This window comes from Vulpes lagopus, chromosome 7, assembly GCF_018345385.1.
Source record: "Vulpes lagopus strain Blue_001 chromosome 7, ASM1834538v1, whole genome shotgun sequence".
In the NCBI taxonomy this organism is placed as follows: Eukaryota; Metazoa; Chordata; class Mammalia; order Carnivora; family Canidae; genus Vulpes; species Vulpes lagopus.
This window is the reverse complement of record NC_054830.1, coordinates 33,841,173-33,860,386: the sequence shown is the minus strand read 5'-3', so window position 1 is coordinate 33,860,386 and position 19,214 is coordinate 33,841,173.

Here is a 19,214-nt window from a genome sequence, read left to right as displayed (position 1 = left end):
GACTGGCTTCACTCAGCCTCCAAAGAGAAGGGATGTGCCCTGCTTGACAGGGAGATGGCTGGATAAGTGAGTGGATAAAGGAGGGAGAGACACCTGGAAGCTGCGGGATGCACTTGCTGTCAGTGGGTGAACGAGAAGGGAGCATCCGTTCTCCCATTTCTGTTGTGGCGTTACGTAAAGATAATGTAACACAGATGCTCAGGATAAATAATTCAGAGGAAAACAAGAGACATAAAACCCGGGCACCATGAGCAGCAGCCAAGATATCTGCGGAAGCAGCTCCTGTGCACCCTTGTTCTGACAAAGTCTGCATTTGAACTTTATATCCAGATGTGAATCCTTAATAGGAAAGTGAAAACATAATAATTCTACTGGGCTGGAAGCTGTGTGATGAGTTCAGCTGAAGCTGCTGGCTCGAGCACCTGTTTTCCAAGAACTTTGCCTTTTTCTGTCCTTGCAAGCAACTGCCCTCTCTCTTGGTTTCCTCTCCACAGCCTGCACCCAACAAAGATATCTCAATGTCTTCTTAAACAATCAAATATTGAATCCTGATTTTATTGAATAATACTTGATAATCGGTCTTGTTTATTGAGCATCTGGCACATGGCACTATACTAAGTATGTGCTCTGTTTTATCATGTTTAATCCTCACGACATCCTTGGAAGAAGCTTCTATCGTTTTTTCCATTTTGGAATGGTAGAAAACTGAGGTCAGAGAGGTCAAGTACCTTACCCAAATCCATACGGATAAGAAGTGGTTTAGTAAGAAACAGACACTGAGCACTCTGACTCAAGAAGAGCCTGTTCTCTTAATCGCTGTTGTACTACTCCATTAGCCTTGCAATCATTAGGAAAATTCTTCCAATGCAGGATGATCACCCAGTGATTGGTGGCTTATATAACTGTGTCTTATAAAACTTGCGGAGCGACTAATGGTATGGACCTCACTGGCACAACTTTCTGGTTTCTATCCCCCTTCCTTCAATTTGTAGCTAGACTCCCATGGGCAAGTCTCTTAATCTCTCTGAACCTCATTCCCCAGCAGAATAATGGTGCCCACCTCCTGGATCCCTGTGGGGATTAAATAAAATAATCCATGCAAAGGGCACAATTACCAGTACCTGGAACATACTACACACTTGCAAACAGTAATAGTAATTAGTGGACAGCTGACAATTGCTTATGCTTTGGAGTTCAGTTCCTGTCTTTCCTTGTCTTATACATATGGGCGTCAGCCATGTGGTTTTCTTGGACAAGGCTAAATGAAAAGAGAAAATCTGTCCTGAGCAATAGTCTGTAATTGTGACCTTTTCAAGAAAATCATTTCTGGGTTTGGTTTGGTTTTTTGAAGGCAGGGGTGGGAGATAAGTAGAGGTCATCAGTGAGGTATTTACATCCCCACAGGATGGCAAATGAAACCTCGTGAAAAGATGGCATGTGAAGTAAAATGACCATCAGGTTTCTTGGAGAAGTCATGCTTACCAAGGATGAAGGTTCACCTAGGCAGTGGTTCAGGGCATTATCTACCGGGGCCTTGTGGAAATGTGTTTCAGAATTGGGATGCCCATTAGGCAAGGAGAGGGAAGGGATGTACAGGATGGCACTGGCCTTTTCAGTATCCCCTGGCTTGACTGATCAAGAGCCCTGTGCTGTGTTTGTCAGTGGTATACATGCAGGAGGAGAAGGGAATCGCTGACCATATGTGAGCAAAATACGTATAAACAAAGCTGCAATTTATTGTAAAATCAAATCCATATGCTACCTTTTTATCACTAAAGTTTCAAAGTAGATAGAAAAGGACATGAACCAACCAAATTTCATAACCAAGACCACTGGTTGAGGAAATAATGCCATCTTAATATTTTCAAATAATAACAAACTTCTCTGCTGCACATAAAGACCAACACACATCTCCAAGACACTTGTTTTTATTTTTCAACTGATGATACAACAAACAGAGCATCCTTATTTGATAAAAGCCCCCATACTATAGATTTCATAAATGGTAACACATAATGTAATTTAAAACAAGTTTTAATATTTCATTTTCCATCTTTCCATGACTCAATATGCTTTCTGAAGAAAGGTTTATACTTTTACACACATTCAGGAGAATGCCTTTAATTATAGATCAGAAGACTATTTTACAAGCCTGGCTATCTAATAAAGGCCCTTTACTACTTCTGTGATTAATCCTTTTTAGACAAAGCCCAAGTTTTGTATAATTTCTACTCTTCTGAAGCCAGGAAAATAATAGTGAGGTATAAATGGTTTTGTAGATATCCCATAGTTCTTGCCATTTTCCCTCTAAGTTCATATTTTATTTTATTTTCTCTAGACCTTTATTTATTTGTGAATGTTTCTCTCCTACCTCCAGTTATGCTTTAAGCATTGAAAACTATATTGTATTTAAATAAACAAGTGTTTTTGTATACCCATGCATACATTTACACACACACACACACACACACACACACACACACCTTATAACTACAAACATAGACTTTTTCAGCATCATTGTTATGGGTACCTCTTTCATGAAATATTATATAAATATTGATTTACCTTAAAAAGTATTAATTTACCTTAATTACAAAGCAATTATATAAATTTTCTTAAAAGCTTAATAGCTAACACTTAGCACTTAGCTAGGCACTGGGATAAGCACTTTATTTAATAATCTTACCCTGAAAACAGCCCTATGAAGTAGGGATAATCATGTCCATTTTTCATAAGAGGAAACCAAGATGTTGAGAACTAAATAACCTCCTAAGTTACTCATCTAGTGAAATGGGAAAGCAGCGATGCAAATCCATATCTGCCTCTCCCCCAAATCCTCTTGTTATTCATTTCATTACCCTGCCTGTCTTAGAGATGATCTAACCAGCTCATTCACTAATGGGGGAGGCCCAGGGAGATATAAAATGGACTGCCCACCATTTCTGAGCAAATTTTTAGTAATGGAGCCAGGACAAAAAGTTGGGTCTCCTGATTCTCTATCCAGTACTTTTTTCCCCTGGCTCTTCAAAGTTGCTTATTTTTCTCTCCAAGGTTCACAAATCCTCTTGTGGTTGGCAAGGGCTTCAAATATCATTTCCGCTCTTTGCCTTACCAAGAAAATCAGCAGCCGTGCTGTGGTCAGAAGGGCACAGTGCTGGCTTTGGTGAACATCCTGTGTTGATAAAGGCAACAAGAGAAACCTCTGTCTCTGGGAGCACTTTGAAGCCACAGGAAATCCCCAGAGGGCACAGGCTGATGGAGCACCAGTTGCCAGTTTTGTCCTAAAATTCCCCGAAACCCAACAAGGTGTTTCAGAGCACGTTTTAGAGCCCGGGCCCATGCTTGCACGTGCTGTTTCTCCTGCACTAGACCAGATGCCGTTCATTTCAGAGTCGACATCTGGTGTTGTCAGGGTATTTAACAGTTGCTGATTGGTAATGTGAACAGAATATACTGATCGCTTTCCCCCAAGCTCTTTAAAGGAAAAAAAGAAGGAGAGGAAAGAGAGAAAACATTTATCTATAATAGTATTTAAATTTGTTTGTTGCGTGTTTTGTCTCTCTCCACTCAATCTATTATGATAGAGCTAAATAGTTTGCATAATTATCTGCCTAACGCCTGTCTCCATCCCCAGGACATGGACTAAATGAGGACAGGGACTGTGTCTGTTTGTTCCCCCACTGCATTCCCAGGACCTGATTTCCAATCAGTCAGGGCAGTAAATAGTTTTACTTAAGAAGACAAGGTCTGAGGGTGACCACAAGAAAAAATGCAAAATCTCAGATAGATGTCCTGAAGCCACAGAACATTGTCCTCCTATAATAAGTCATTGCTCACTTCAGGGATGCTTGTATTTGAACATGTGACGTATACACAGAGAAAAATGGAAACCACTAGTGTGGAATTTAAGAAGTTAATTTTTTCCTCATTAAGAAGGATGAAACAGATGAGTTATAGAATAGCAGATTGGAGGAAAGCTAATCCAAGAGGTGTGTCTTCTACCACAAATTCAGAACAACTGAGTACTTACATATCCCCTGAGCACAGAGCAGCACCCGACAACTCTGGCGTCCTATTTACACCAAAGCCTATGTACTGATATGTGAGACTAGAAGTGTTTTTGGGGTGACCTTGATGACTCATAGCTGCCAAGAAATGGACAGAAGTACATATTAATTCCACCTAGCAGCCTGCAGACAGGAATGCTGATGGTTACAGACAGTCTTTGGCAAACCATTGGGAAAATCAGTCTTGCTCAAATACCCATATAAACTCTCAGCCACTAAAGTCAATTGAGTTCTATCAATGCAAGAAATAAAGATTTGAGAGTCATGTGCAAGAGAGCTGCAGAGTTAGGTAATGGTGGTCCATTATTGACAGAGTTCTGTTTTGCTGGCAGTAGAAATAACAATCAGTGGTTCACATTCTTTCTCTCTTAGTACAATCATCAAGTGCGTAGTTGGGAGAAAAATAACAGTCCTCTCCTCTGAAAAACAATAGCAATAAAAAAATATTTTAAAGGAACATCCAACAGTGGCTTCTCTCCCTAAAAAGTTTTATGAGTTTCCTTTCCTGGATGAAGCTATAAGTTTTTATTCAGGAATGATAAAAGAGAGTTTGATGCTTTTTCATGACTTCTTTATTCAGGGCACTATCTTCCACTAGAAAATTGAGAAAATGGTGTCTTAAAAGCCTGGGAATTTTTTTTTCCAATTTGTCCTCATTTTGGTAGAAAATTTGAAGGAAAACTAAGAATTATGTTTTTGACCTTTTTTCTTCTGGTTAATGGATTTTTTTTTAAGCCCAAGTCATGTTGGCAAAGAATTCTACACTCTGATTCTTCAGTGCATAGGCATTAGAGTATGACATGGATGTGACATTTAATGTTTCACGCCTTGCATATTAATAGAGGGGGGAGTAGGAAAGAACTGTCCTGAGGGCAAAGCAAGACTTCTATTTTTCTTCAAATGTTCATCACTTTTCTGCTCTCATCTCAGGAGGGGATTATACTGCCCGAATAGCTTCAGGCAGACATCCCTTGCAACCCAGTCGCAGCTCTGAGAAAGAGTTTAAATAACATTTTCTACAGAATTCTCATACTTACAGCTAATATTTTGGATCATTTCAAGAAAAATTTAATCGTGAATTTTTTCTACTTTTTTCTTGTATGTTGCCATAACAACTAGAATCAGATTATGTTCATAAGTAACTCAGCAGAATCCCATGAATCGCCCAACCAGTGAGTAAATCACTTATAACCTCATCCTTCCAATAAAAAATATTTTAGCTACCCACTTATTTCCTGTTCCATTCCATCCTTAGCTGAATTTGTTGTTTAACAGTTTTGTTGGGGGTTTTTGGTGGTAATATTTGAATTGATAACTAGACACATAACTGGTTAACTCTTGGGAAGCTTTAGGAAGATGGTCATTAGGGAACTGATAGGAAATGTGATTGGAGATCAGCTGGAAATGAATACATTTGATAGAGATCAAATTTGTGGCTCTGACATTAGCAGTCTGGTCCGGTGAACAGAACTGATTATCTGTATTCGGGTATATCAGTTTACCCTTTTTCAGATATGTGGCCCTTTGGTTCTGCATTGAAGCTATGTATTACAGAGCATAGAGAAAACAGGTTGACTAACTGAAAATGAAAGATCCTTATTAGACTCTTTTTTCCCTCCTAAGAAGCCTTCTTCTCTTTCATCTGAAAGGAATCTGTATCCAGTGTGTTTATTAAAATGGCCATATGAGTGACTAGAGTTAATATATGAAGCCTAGTTACACCTACTAAAAATATATGTATATTATTATCAGAAAGTGGCATAGCCATCAAAAGTACCTGGTCCATTTTACCTACTGTTCCTGTATCATGGTTCTCTCCCCCAAGATCACCATATAAAGAAATAGATAGCCTACTTACAATTTAAATGTTGAAAGGATTGTTACTCCTTGAAGATTTGAGTTTCTCTCACCAAAAAAAAAAAAAAAGTCACAATTTAGAAAGCTCTTGTTCTGTCCTAAGAGGAGATAACCCCCTTTTCTCTGTCTTTTCTCTCTATCCCTGCCAGCTCCATATACATGGAGTTCTCCAAACTTTTAGAGGTTAGTATGATGAGTTATTTTAACAGCATGAGCAGCCAGACAACCTGACACTGATTACTTTCTTTACTTTTGGGGACCTGTAGACTATCAGGAAGGATAGACATTTTCTTTCTTCTCTCTAGGAAAAAGAAAACATTATTGAATTTTCAGATGAATTAGGTTACCTTCTCCCTGTCTCTGTCTTTCTCGGACACATGCACACACACACATACACAAAACATACTCAATACAAACTCACACATTCAAACTGAAGGACACAGTTTACTGTTTTGGACCTTATGGAAGAGTGAGGTGAATCACTTCAAAGTCAGAGGAAATGGATGTAAGCATTGAAAATTGAAGCATGGGGCCAGGTTGAGTCCCCTGAACCAGAACAGGGCTTCCCACAGAAGAAAAAAATAATGGTTTCCAGAGTGACCAAGAAGTGGTATGGCCACCAAGTTCCATGATTTATGATCAACTGCAAAAATTTCCATGCTTCTGTTTGGCATAAAAGGGAGTGGTGTTACTTACTCATCTTTGAGTCATTCTGAAGTTCATAATGAGCATTTATTTAAGTGACCACCAAGGTGGATAAAGGCAGGAAGTCTTTCTCCAAGGTTTCGTGTTTGCATCAGTCTACTGAGGTAGTGGAAGCAACAGGGATGTCCAAATAATAATTAGGGTTCAGAGCCTGATTTAATTAACTAAAATGTGTTTATACTTGCACCCAAGACTAGAATGTAAATTTATACCAATTGGAAAAATAATTGATAAAAAAAAAGAGTGTAGAAGTGCAGGCATGTGTGTGCTAGCATTTTTCTTAGACGTCCTTTGAAGCAGATCCAGAGACAAGGATTCAAGTGCAGGTGGTTTATTTAAGAAGTGAATCAAAGGGCAGCCCCAGTGGCTTAGTGGTTTAGCACTGCCTTTAGCCCTGGGTGTGATCCTGGAGACCCAGGATCAAGTACCACATCGGGCTCCCTGCATGGAGCCCGCTTCTCCCTCTGCCTCTGTCTCTGCCTCTCTCTCTCTCTCTCATTCTCTGTGTCTCTCATGAATAAATAAATACATAAATAAATAAAATATTTTTTAAAAAGTAATGAATCAAAAAAATCCAAGTAGATGGGTGAAGAGTGATACAGCAAAGGGGAGGCAGCAAATAAAATGTGTGTTACCAGACCAGTTATCATTGTGAGTTATGGTAACTTAATCCAGCTGAGAAACTCTGATAGTCTCCAGCCTCAGATTATTCCGCTTGAACAGAAGGGAACTTGGGCTTTTAATATACCAAATGACAACACTCCTTTTGATGATTGTTCCCACAGGATATTAATCCCCTGGACTTCCATTCTATCCAGTGAGGTCCTAGTCACCAGTGGAGGCACTCAGGCCATTGTAATTTAAGGGTGAGCTACAATGGTAATGTCCCAGGAGAAATGGCTGGGAGCCCAACAGGGTCTGCCACAGACTGTGATCCAGTCTGTGTTGGTTTTAGTGACAGCAAGCCAATAGCTCTCCATTTATAATCATGCCAATAGCCTTATTTTTTTGAAAATTGGAACCCCTTCAAGAAGTTCAACAATTTCACTTAAGTTTTCAAATGTGCTTTAAAAACATATACTTTTAATGTTGGAAAGGAACAGTAATGATCTATGCCATGCTACTGGCTTTACTAATGAGGTTACTGAAATCTAGAGAAGATAAGGGATGTGTTCAAGTGTCCCCTAGTGAATGATACAGCCTATATTAGCAACCAGAGTTTCTGATTTCCAGTCCAACATTGTTTTGACCAAATTACATAGTTCATAGTTTTTTTATACCTCTTGTCTGTGGCTATTAGTCAAAAGTAGAATTTAAGCAAAATATTATTCAATATACAATCTGAGTTGGTATCTAGTGTGATATCATCACTGGGTTATTAAAATGTAAATTTACTCTCTGCCCATCCCTTCCCTCTTTCTCAATGTCCCTTGCAGTGTTACAGCACAGATAATTAACATTCCCCTTCCCCAAAGCCTTGCATTTCCTTGGCTTCACTGTGTCTATTCAAATGGTGTCTCCTCTACTAAGAGTGGAGTTCCACATTGTACCCTCACTGGGTATTTCTCTACAATAAAGGGTCATACTTACCCTTTCAAGTCCCAGAAAATGTCACTTTCTTTTTAAAAGTCTCCTTGACATCATATCACAAAGTTAGCTTTGGCTTCTGCTCCATAATATTTTGTTCTTATTTGCTGTGGGCTTTTCGTAGATGGCTTTTAAGATGTCGAGGAAAGTTCCCTCTATCCCAACACTCTGAAGGGTTTTGATCAGGAATGGATGCTGTATTTTGTCAAATGCTTTCTCTGCATCTAATGAGAGTATCATATGGTTCTTGGTTTTTCTCTTGCTGATATGATGAATCACATTGATGGTTTTACGAGTGTTGAACCAGCCTTGTGTCCCAGGGATAAATCCTACTTGGTCATGGTGAATAATTTTCTTAATGTGTTGTTGGATCCTATTGGCTAGTATCTTGTTGAGAATTTTTGCATCCATGTTCATCAGGGATATTGGTCTGTAATTCTCCTTTTTGGTGGGGTCTTTGTCTGGTTTCGGAATTAAGGTGATGCTGGCCTCATAGAACGAATTTGGAAGTACTCCATCTCTTTCTATCTTTCCAAACAGCTTTAGTAGAATAGGTATGATTTCTTCTTTAAACGTTTGATAGAATTCCCCTGGGAAGCCATCTGGCCCTGGACTCTTGTGTCTTGGGAGGTTTTTGATGACTGCTTCAATTTCCTCCCTGGTTATTGGCCTGTTCAGGTTTTCTATTTCTTCCTGCTCCAGTTTTGGTAGTTTGTGGCTTTCCAGGAATGCGTCCATTTCTTCTAGATTTCCTAATTTATTGGCGTACAGCTGTTCGTAATATGTTTTTAAAATCGTTTGTATTTCCTTGGTGTTGGTAGTGATGTCCCCTTTCTCATTCATGATTTTATTAATTTGAGTCTTCTCTCTCTTCTTTTTAACAAGGTTGGCTAATGGTTTATCTATCTTATTAATTCTTTCAAAGAACCAACTCCTGGTTCTGTTGATCTGTTCCACAGTTCTTTTGGTCTCGATATCATTGAGTTCTGCTCGAATTTTAATTAACTCTCTTCTTCTGCTGGGGGTGGGGTCTATTTGTTGCTTTTTCTCTAGTTCCTTTATGTGTAAGGTGAGCTTTTGAATTTGAGATCTTTCCAGTTTTTTAATGTATGCTTGTATTGCGATGTATTTCCCCCTCAGGACTGCTTTTGCTGCATCCCAAAGATTTTGAAAGGTTGTATCTTCATTTTCATTAGTTTCCATGAATCTTTTTAATTCTTCCTTAATTTCCTGGTTGACCTTTTCATCTTTTAGCAGGTACTGGCACAAAAACAGACACATAGATCAATGGAACAGAATAGAGAACCCAGAAGTGGACCCTGAAATGTACGGTCATCTAATATTCGATAAAGGAGGAAAGACTATCCATTGGAAGAAAGACAGTCTCTTCAATAAATGGTGCTGGGAAAATTGGACATCCACATGCAGAAGAATGAAACTGGACCACTCTCTTTCACCATACACAAAGATAAACTCAAAATGGATGAGAGATCTAAATGTGAGACAAAAGTCCATCAAAATCCTAGAGGAGAACACAGGCAACACCCTTTTTGAACTTGGCCACAGTAACTTCTTGCAAGATACATCCACGAAGGCAAAAGAAACAAAAGCAAAAATGAACTATTGGGACTTCATCAAGATAAGAAGCTTTTGCACAGCAAAGGATACAGTCAACAAAACTAAAAGACAACCTACAGAATGGGAGAAGATATTTGCAAATGACATATCAGATAAAGGGCTAGTTTCCAAAATCTATAAAGAACTTATTAAACTCAACACCAAAGAAACAAACAATCCAATCATGAAATGGGCAAAAGACATGAAGAGAAATCTCACAGAGGAAGACATGGACATGGCCAACAAGCACATGAGAAAATGCTCTGCATCACTTGCCATCAGGGAAATACAAATCAAAACCACAATGAGATATCACCTCACACCAGTGAGAATGGGGAAAATTAACAAGGCAGGAAACAACAAATGTTGGAGAGGATGCGGAGAAAAGGGAACCCTCTTACACTGTTGGTGGGAATGTGAACTGGTGCAGCCACTCTGGAAAACTGTGTGGAGGTTCCTCAAAGAGTTAAAAATAGACCTGCCCTACGACCCAGCAATTGCACTGTTGGGGATTTACCCCAAAGATTCAGATGCAATGAAACGTCGGGACACCTGCACCCCAATGTTTCTATCAGCAATGGCCACAATAGCCAAACTGTGGAAGGAACCTCGGTGTCCATCGAAAGATGAATGGATAAAGAAGATGTGGTTTATGTATACAATGGAATATTACTCAGCAATTAGAAACGACAAATACCCACCATTTGCTTCAACGTGGATGGAACTGGAGGGTATTATGCTGAGTGAAATAAGTCAATCGGAGAAGGACAAACAGTGTATGTTCTCATTCATTTGGGGAATATGAATAATAGTGAAAGGGAATATAAAGGAAGGGAAAAGAAATGTTGGGAAATATCAGGAAGGGAGACAGAACATAAAGACTCCTAACTCGAGGAAACGAACTAGGGGTGGTGGAAGGGGAGGAGGGCGGGTGTTGGAGGGGAATGGGTGACGGGCACTGAGGTGGACACTTGACGGGATGAGCACTGGGTGTTTTTCTGTATGTTGGTAAATTAAACACCAATAAAAAAAATAAATAAATAAATAAAAAAAAAAAAAATATTTTGTTCTTATATTTATATTAGCATTTACACTATAGCTTAGAGGGTTGCTTACCTGTTTGCTTCCTCCCTTCCTCAGTTGCTTTAAGGCAACAGCTTTGCATCATACAGATAGGTTAGGTTTATGTTGAGGTAATAAATCACCCTAAATCTAAATGACTTAAAGATCAGTTGACTTTTTTGTGCACATTTTATGTCCATCAAAGGTCAACTAGAGTCTCTCCTCCACATTGTCATCATTCTCTTTCAGAGATCCAGGCTGGCAGAGCAGAAACTATCTAAAGCACTATGCATTGCTTTGGAGGAAAAATTTTTTTTAAGTATGACAAAGCATATACAAGCTTTTGAACCTTCTACATACAATGATGCATGTCATTGTTTTGACTGACATAATCCTTACCACATGCCAGGATATTTGTGATCTCTCTTAATGATAACTTTCATATTCACCTTGCCTGGCACACAGTAGATGCTTAATAAATGCTTAGCAAATAAATGAGTGAGTAAATGAACCAATTAATAGTTATATGCATTTCACTTATTTGAGAAGTATAAACTATTTTAAGTACTGTAAATTAAGCAACATTGAGGTTATTATTTCTTTTTCTTCACCAAACAGAATCATCATCATCATCATCATCATCATGGTAGTTATTATCTATTCAGTATTGTGTGCTGGGCTCAAGCAGAGGACTTTGGAGACTTATTCAGTCATCATAACAATCCTCTAAAAAGTGCATTATTTCTGTTCCCATTTTATAGTTGAGGAAATTTTGGGAAAGTGAATGCCTCCCTTTACCTCAGTCACAGAGAGAGTAAGTGAAGGAATCAAGTCTACATCCAGATCTGTTGGACTCTGAAGTCCATGTTTTTAATAATTTTTGTTATACTTCTTCCAGAACATCCTCTTCTTGATCTTTGAATAGCCTAGCTAAGGCTACTTCCAAAAATTCCCTAGAAAGGCTATATATTACTGTGAGTCAATGGGTAAATACAAAACCAAACTATATTAGTACAGGGCTGGGAGTAGTTTCAAGCCACAATTGTCTAAAACTGTTCTATTATTTGGTATTTTGTACTTTTTCTAGCCTTTTGACACTCTGGACACCAACTGCAAAACCTGAGGTGTCCACTGAATGCTTATACAAACACATAAAGGGGTCCAAAGTTATTATCTAGGGAAAATATGGGCTCTTGGCCCCTGGCTGCTCACCCTGAGACTAAGAAAATTGAACTAGTCTTCTGCCTATTTGGAGACTCAGGTTCAGCTGATAAACATTTCCAATGACCACTCTGCCCCCTCGTGGAAGGGATGTCTGCTGCTGTCCTTGGTTCTGAAATAGCAGTCAGCTGCAAGTCACAGCTGCTTCTCCTTATACTGGGATCTGAGGAGAGATCCTGCTCTGAGCTATAGCAGTGTCCAAAGTTGTTCCTTGTTTCCTTTCTCTATCAATAAGCAGTAGAGCTGATTTCATGGAAGTTTTGTGATTCTGTCACTTTGCTTACACTTGTTATTTTTATTTATAAAATTGGGAACACATAAGCTTTGTTCTGTGCATCCCGATCCTACCGGTGTGGCTATATGTTGTTGCAATTGTCTGAATAAAATGTAGAATGATTATACTAAACGTAGAAAAATGTTGCTAGTCATGGGACTGATTTTGATATAGCACATGCCAAAACTTGGCTTACTGTAATTGATAGTTTGGGGAAGAACCCATGGAAATGTTAACTATCCAATTTGCCATCCTTTACCCCATTATTAAATTAGGTATGCAGCACACAGAATACCTGGATCATATTATCTCAGTTGGTTCCCCCCAGAAATGCCAATTTAATTTATGCTCTCATTTATTATAGAAGCTTGGTAAAAATCTTTCTTGCAGGAGTCTGTGCCTCCTGCAAAGTTGAAGATATTCTTCACCGTTAGCCCATGAACCTTTAAAAGAATTCAGCTGCAAGAGTTTCTCTCAAGGAAACTTTTCTGCCATCTTTTGTCCAAAAAGGGAAAATGAGTATTATGTAACCTAGTGTGATTGTCTGTATGAGCTGCAAGAAAATGTATAGCCAAACTCAATTTCTAATAGTAGTAATGAGTTCATTTCAAATGCCCGATATTGCCTGCACCTCTACCCTTTCAAATGAAACTTATTTGATTTTTATCATTAATTGATTCATTTTTGTTTGTTTTTCTATGCACAGCCCACTAAAAATTCACCTATTTATAATTTATAATTCTTCCAAATAGTCCATTTTGCACTAAATTTTTTCAGCTACTATAAGTATTTTAATGTAGAGGAGATACATATTCTACACATGTAAATAAACCATAATTCCAATTAACTGAATCTATTCCATATAACAAGTATATTTAAAGAGTTACTACTGGAAAATAAACAAGTAATCTTTATATTGCCATGGATGAAATAAACCAGGACTAGAAAATTAGGTTGGCAGGGTCCACTCAGTCTTGTCTCTTATGTAGATATTTATAGAATATAGTAAGGATACCCAAAAAGAAGCATTCTGGTTGGATTAAGAACTTGAACACTGACTCAGAATATCTGCATCTTTTTCTTAATAGCTGTGTGATTTGAACAAGTTGTGTGATTTTTTTTGGTCTTTTTCCTTATCTGTGAGATTTATGATTAAATGCCATATAAAGGAGCCTGGAACATAGTAAGCACTCAATAAATGTTAGCTACATTAATGCCTATAATAATGAAATGGTAAGAACTACTGTTATTACTATTATAGCTACTATTCTTCCTTGACCACGCTGTTTAAAATTGTAAGACAAACAAAACAGTGCTCCTTATCTCCCTCCCCAATTTTATTATTTCTGTGACACTATCACCACCATGTATGTTGTATGTCTGCTCATTTGTTCATTTCTCTGTCTCCTTGACTAGAATGATTTTTATTTATTGTTTGTTTTGTTTTCTTCCAAACTCTCATACCTAGTCAGTGCCTGGCATGTGGTAGGTTCTTAATAAATAGCTGATGAATGAATGAGTACATAGCTCATCCTGAGTAACTACTTGCAATAGTACTCTGTGGAAGGTGTGATTCTTTATCCAGAATCTAAAAATGATAACAAAAATGTTAGATGGCACTGACCAAATCCTACTATGGAATGAGAACGTTCATCATGGAGCCAATCTGAGCCTGATTATTTTTCACAACTACAAATACCATACAGTGAGTTTTGAAGATCAATTTTAAGATACTCCTTTAAAAAAGCGATGAGAGCTTTAACCCGTGTGACTGAGAGAGGTTCTTGCCACATCATCATGCCTTCTATTATTAGAGATATGGGAGCCTGCATACTTCAACTATTTGAGTATGATGTCCATGTGGCCACATGCTAGTTGATGATAATGTTCAGTACTAGCAAATTTTGTATTATCACCTAGTTCCTGCTGATCTTTTCTTGCAAGTATCTTGCTTTTCCGCCTGGGAATGGCCACTCTTTATATCAGAATTGTTATTATTCTCCTAATCTGTAACTCCAAAAAGCTCAGACCATGTGAATTTAGAACCTTTATTGACCACGTTGTCCAAGTGGGCATCTGGTTTGACCTCCAGCATCACCATTTACTGGTGAATGGCCCTCATTAAATTATATTTATTAGTCTGTTTATTTGTAAAATGGGACTGAGAAGCAGAGCCTGAATCGTGAGACTGATATGAAGATGATATGAAATAAACCACATAAAATGCCAAGCACACAGTAAATATCACATATTATATGTACCTATTTTGGCACAACATCATTTTAGAGGCTCTAGGATTTTTAACTCTACTCTTAGCATCATTGTGACAAAATTATGTCTTTGCTGCCTCATTTGTCAATGTTCTCTTTCTTTCTCATAGAATTTATTTCCCTACCACTCACCTCTCTTCAAAAAGCAAATAATAGGAAAATATTACCTCATACCTATTTGTACCTTAACTTGTAAAATGTGTCTGGATTGTTTATAAAATGAAGTTTCCTTTATGAGATGAGATTTTTTAATTTTTCCTCAGTCTTTTGTCTAAGAATGGATATTATGTAACACAGTGTGGCTTTCTATGTGTTAATTGGGTCCAATTTCTAGGAAAACGTCTATATGCAGCAAAGATGAATTCATTCCAAGGTATCCTTCAAGTGCTATGTGTGATACAAAAGGGTACTTCAAAGAGTAAGGACTTTAGAGGCAGAATGATGATATATACTGGCCTGCATCTCATCAAACTGCACTTTTTAAATTTACTTGATTGAGATGCTGCAGACATATATGATAAGTTTTGGAGTCACTGATTATAAAAGAAGCAAGGTTTGGGGTTTGTACTCTTATACTTGATATTGGTCTCATCAGAAATATATCTGAAGACAATGGGTAAAAAGGAAGGGAAAGAAGTGGTAGTTTTCGAATTTGGAAACTCTAGGCTTATGGAGAAATCTAAGTTGTCTTTTGAAAACTTCTTTAAAAAATGACTGATCGACTTTGAGATCCAGAGCAGCTGTGTGTTTACTGCAGCTCTCACTGCCCTGCTGTGAACCTCCAAGTACCCCTGACCAGAAAATAAAGCATCCTCTCCCTTAAATCAGCCAGGTAATTAGAGCTGAAGATTTTACTTAGAAATAAACACACTGACTCTAAAGAGAAATTATTTATCAAGCATTGACAAATTACTTGTAACAAAGCAAAGGCATTCAAGAATTTTATACTTGATGACAATACCAATTGGAAAACAAGTGTGTCAAAAAGAAAAGGCACATTAATAAAGTCAGTTCTTGGTAGCCAAAGGTCAGATTTGAATTGGAGAAAGCACTTTGGGAATTTTCTTTGTGTGTTGTTATGTTTGGGTGTGTGTGTGGGGGGGTACTGTTTTATTTTTCTTCTATGAAATCATATAGATAAGAGAAGATTGAACTCTAGTGGTGAAAAGCCCAAACTACAGGCTATTTAAAAATCCTACATATGAAATAATAGCCCTGGAATGCTGTACCTAAATAAAGAGGTTCAGGACGCTGCAAGCCCAAGCGACAGCAGCAGACTTGATCCTAAAAGAAGAGTCTGTTTGAAAGTACCCAGGTTCCTCCCATATGGTGTGGCTGTTATGGCTACATCAAGGCAGCACGCTGTTCTAGGGCAAATGCCAAGGGACGGTATTTTTAGATTTCTCAAAAGCAACCACTGAATATATATGAATCTACAAGGATAGCATTCATGAAGTAATGTGCTGAAAATAAATTTTATTAAGAATTCCTTAAGTCAACCTTGACTATAACCATGTTAATAAAGAACAGGCCCTGCCTGAGTTTCTTTCAACCCACAAACATGAATTAATAAGCCCCTTCTCTGTTGAGACACTGTTGGAGGACATAAAGACGTATAGGACAAGTGTCTTGCTTTCTTGGTTGCAAGATAATAGAGGCATAGAGGACTCACAAAGCCAGGTTTGCCAGGCTTCCTCCAAAGACTGCTGTGGCACCCATCCCTTGGAATTGTGTGCTACAAAATCTGAACGTGCTCACTCTAGTCCTTACACCACATCACACTGTGTCTGAATACCTTGCTCTGACTTGAAGCTACATCCTCATAGACTTCATTCAGGAAAACCTAAATATGTTTCTAAAATCTGTATATCATTCAGAGATAAGGGTACCATTTGCTCCTGTTGGTTGGATGGTTGTTTTTTGTGCTCTAAAATTTTAGTGGGCTGGTCAACAACTCAGGTTTATTGCTGAGGTTGCGATGGGGCAGGATTTCCCAGAGCATATTTGGCAGAATATGGTATTGGATATGTGTCAGTCTAAAATGGGGAGGTGGGATAGGGAATGTATCTTCTTACATATCTAAATATCAGGTTGGGGCAGATCTGGCGTCAAGCATGACTAGACTTAGACACTTAAATCCCATATTTATCCCTATTATCCTGGGAATCCCTCTTATTCCCAGTTATTCACTTTTCCCTCTTCCTTTTCTCTCCATCTCACAACTAAGTCTCTGCTGAGTGATGGTTTTTCTTCTGCCATAGACAGGCTTTCTCCATGTAGCAAGGAGTGTATAAGAGAACATTTAAAAGTCACAGCCTGAGAGACAAGAGAAGTCTGTTTTCCTGATCCAGCTTTTAATTCTTAGAGATATGCTCTGACTGGCCTGGCTTGGTTCATGTGCCCACCCTTTAGCCCAATCATAAGGCATATAATTTGCCAAGCATGGGTCATATGTTTGCCTACCCTTGTGTAGTGTTCATATCAGAAAAAAGTAGGGTAGAATTATTGCATAACAGGGGACCATCCTAGCTTGAGTCTACTGAAGACTCAAGTCCCCTACTAAGGGACTCTTTGGAGAAGGGATTCTGTGCTGGTATATACTTAAGAAATTTTATTACTTTTTAAAGATTTTATTTATTTATTCATGAGAGACAGAGAGAGGCAGAGACATAAGCAGAGGGAGAAGCAGGCTCCATGTAGGGAGTCCAATGTGGGACTCGATCCTAGACCCTGGAATCAGGCCCTGAGTTAAAGGCAGACGCTCAACCACTGAGCCACCCAGGTGTCCCTATTTAAGAAATTTTAAGATAAAATTAATCAAGTTCCTTTATTGCAGGGCTGCTCAGAACTTTTAATATGGTTATCATATAGTAAATCTTCATGAACTGGATATGAAAAACAGTATTTATTAATCTTTCTTGTCCCCATGACACATTTTTCACCACTAAGTGTGCAGGTATTTGGAAAATGCAACTCTAGAGAAACAATACTAATAAAACTTATAGATTGTTTCCACTCATAAATGTTAAATTTTGCCATCCTAGTTTTCTGTCTAATGTAATCAGGTGTGTGGTTGGTTAATAGAGCTACTGTGATTTCTAGTTAACATTTTCTCATTTGTTTAACAAATGTTTATTGAGTGCCTCAGCATGGTTCTAGGTGCTGGGAAAAGCAGTGAATAAAACATAACAAGTGAGCCCTCACAGTATAATATTCTAATATGGAGACTAACAAAAACTAGACACACAATGGTAGGTGATAATGAAGGTTCCAAAGAGAACTAAAGCCAAGTACGGGGGAAGAGAATAAAGGAAGAGCTAGAATAGGTGGGCTGGTCATGGGAGGCCTCTCAGATAGGTGACATTTGAACACAGGCTTACCTGCAGTACAGGAGCTGGCCACTCAAACATCTGGAGATGGAGCATCCCAGGAGTATGGGCACAGGCTCTGGGATGGAAACACACTGGTATACTTGGGATAACACAAGAAGGCCAAGGATCAGGGGAGTCAGGAAACATTTACTATTACTGTGTAGTAGGGAAAGGGTAAAAGATTTGGGCAAACAAGGTGGGAACCTGAGCTGCTAAGCTGTGCTAGGCAAACCAAGCCAGCATCTGTGGGAAGCATTGTTGGAGATGGATGATAGGGAAGAAGTTAAGAGTCTGTGGTGGTTTAGGTAATGTGGACATAAGCCAGGGCAGTGGCAGTGGGAATAGAAAGGAGAAAATCACTCAGCCTAACATTCCTGGGTTGGTGTAACTACATACCCTTAGAAGGAGAGGAAGGATTGGGATGGGTGAATAGAGTTAACATCCTACATCCCAGTGGGAAAGATGCTTCAATCACACATTGAGAAAGCAGGAGACTGGTGCACAAAGAGCTCAGTGATCAGTGGGTTATAAAAGACTAAGGTACCCAAGGAGAAGAAGATAAGGTCACAAAAGTTAGTGTGCTTTTGATGCAGAAATTATGAGGAACCACTGAATGTTTTTGACTTAGAGAATGACCTGATCAATGCAAATGTTTGAGGCATATGGATGTCTTTTGTTTTTTCCAGTTCACATCAACCCTTTACTGTTCTATGCCTCATACCTGAGGTCCCTGATGTAAGGGGGTAACTGAGGTACTTATTTGAATAAAGGCACTAATCATTAATAATGCCTAAATTCCAGAAGCTCTCAAGCATTGGAAGGGAATTAATGACACTTCAAGTCCTTAGGCTGAACAAAATAGAGCAATACCAGGAGGCACCATGGCAGTGGCTTATAACATGAAGTGGCCCAGTTTTGGCCTTTCCTAGTTGAATGACTATTGGAAGGCTCTCTGTGCATTAGCTGCATTTATAAAATGGAAATAATAGTAGTACTTAGATAAACTATTTTTATGAAAATTAAATAAAGTAAGCCACACAAAATGTTTAGAGCAGTAACCAAAACTCTAAAAAAAATTTGAGTACTGTCTTTGTTGAGTCAGCTTTTCTACTTGCCCTTACTCTCTGTGTCCCAAATCCCCACCTACCACTGTGACAGATCATCAAATAAAAACTAAGAAAGG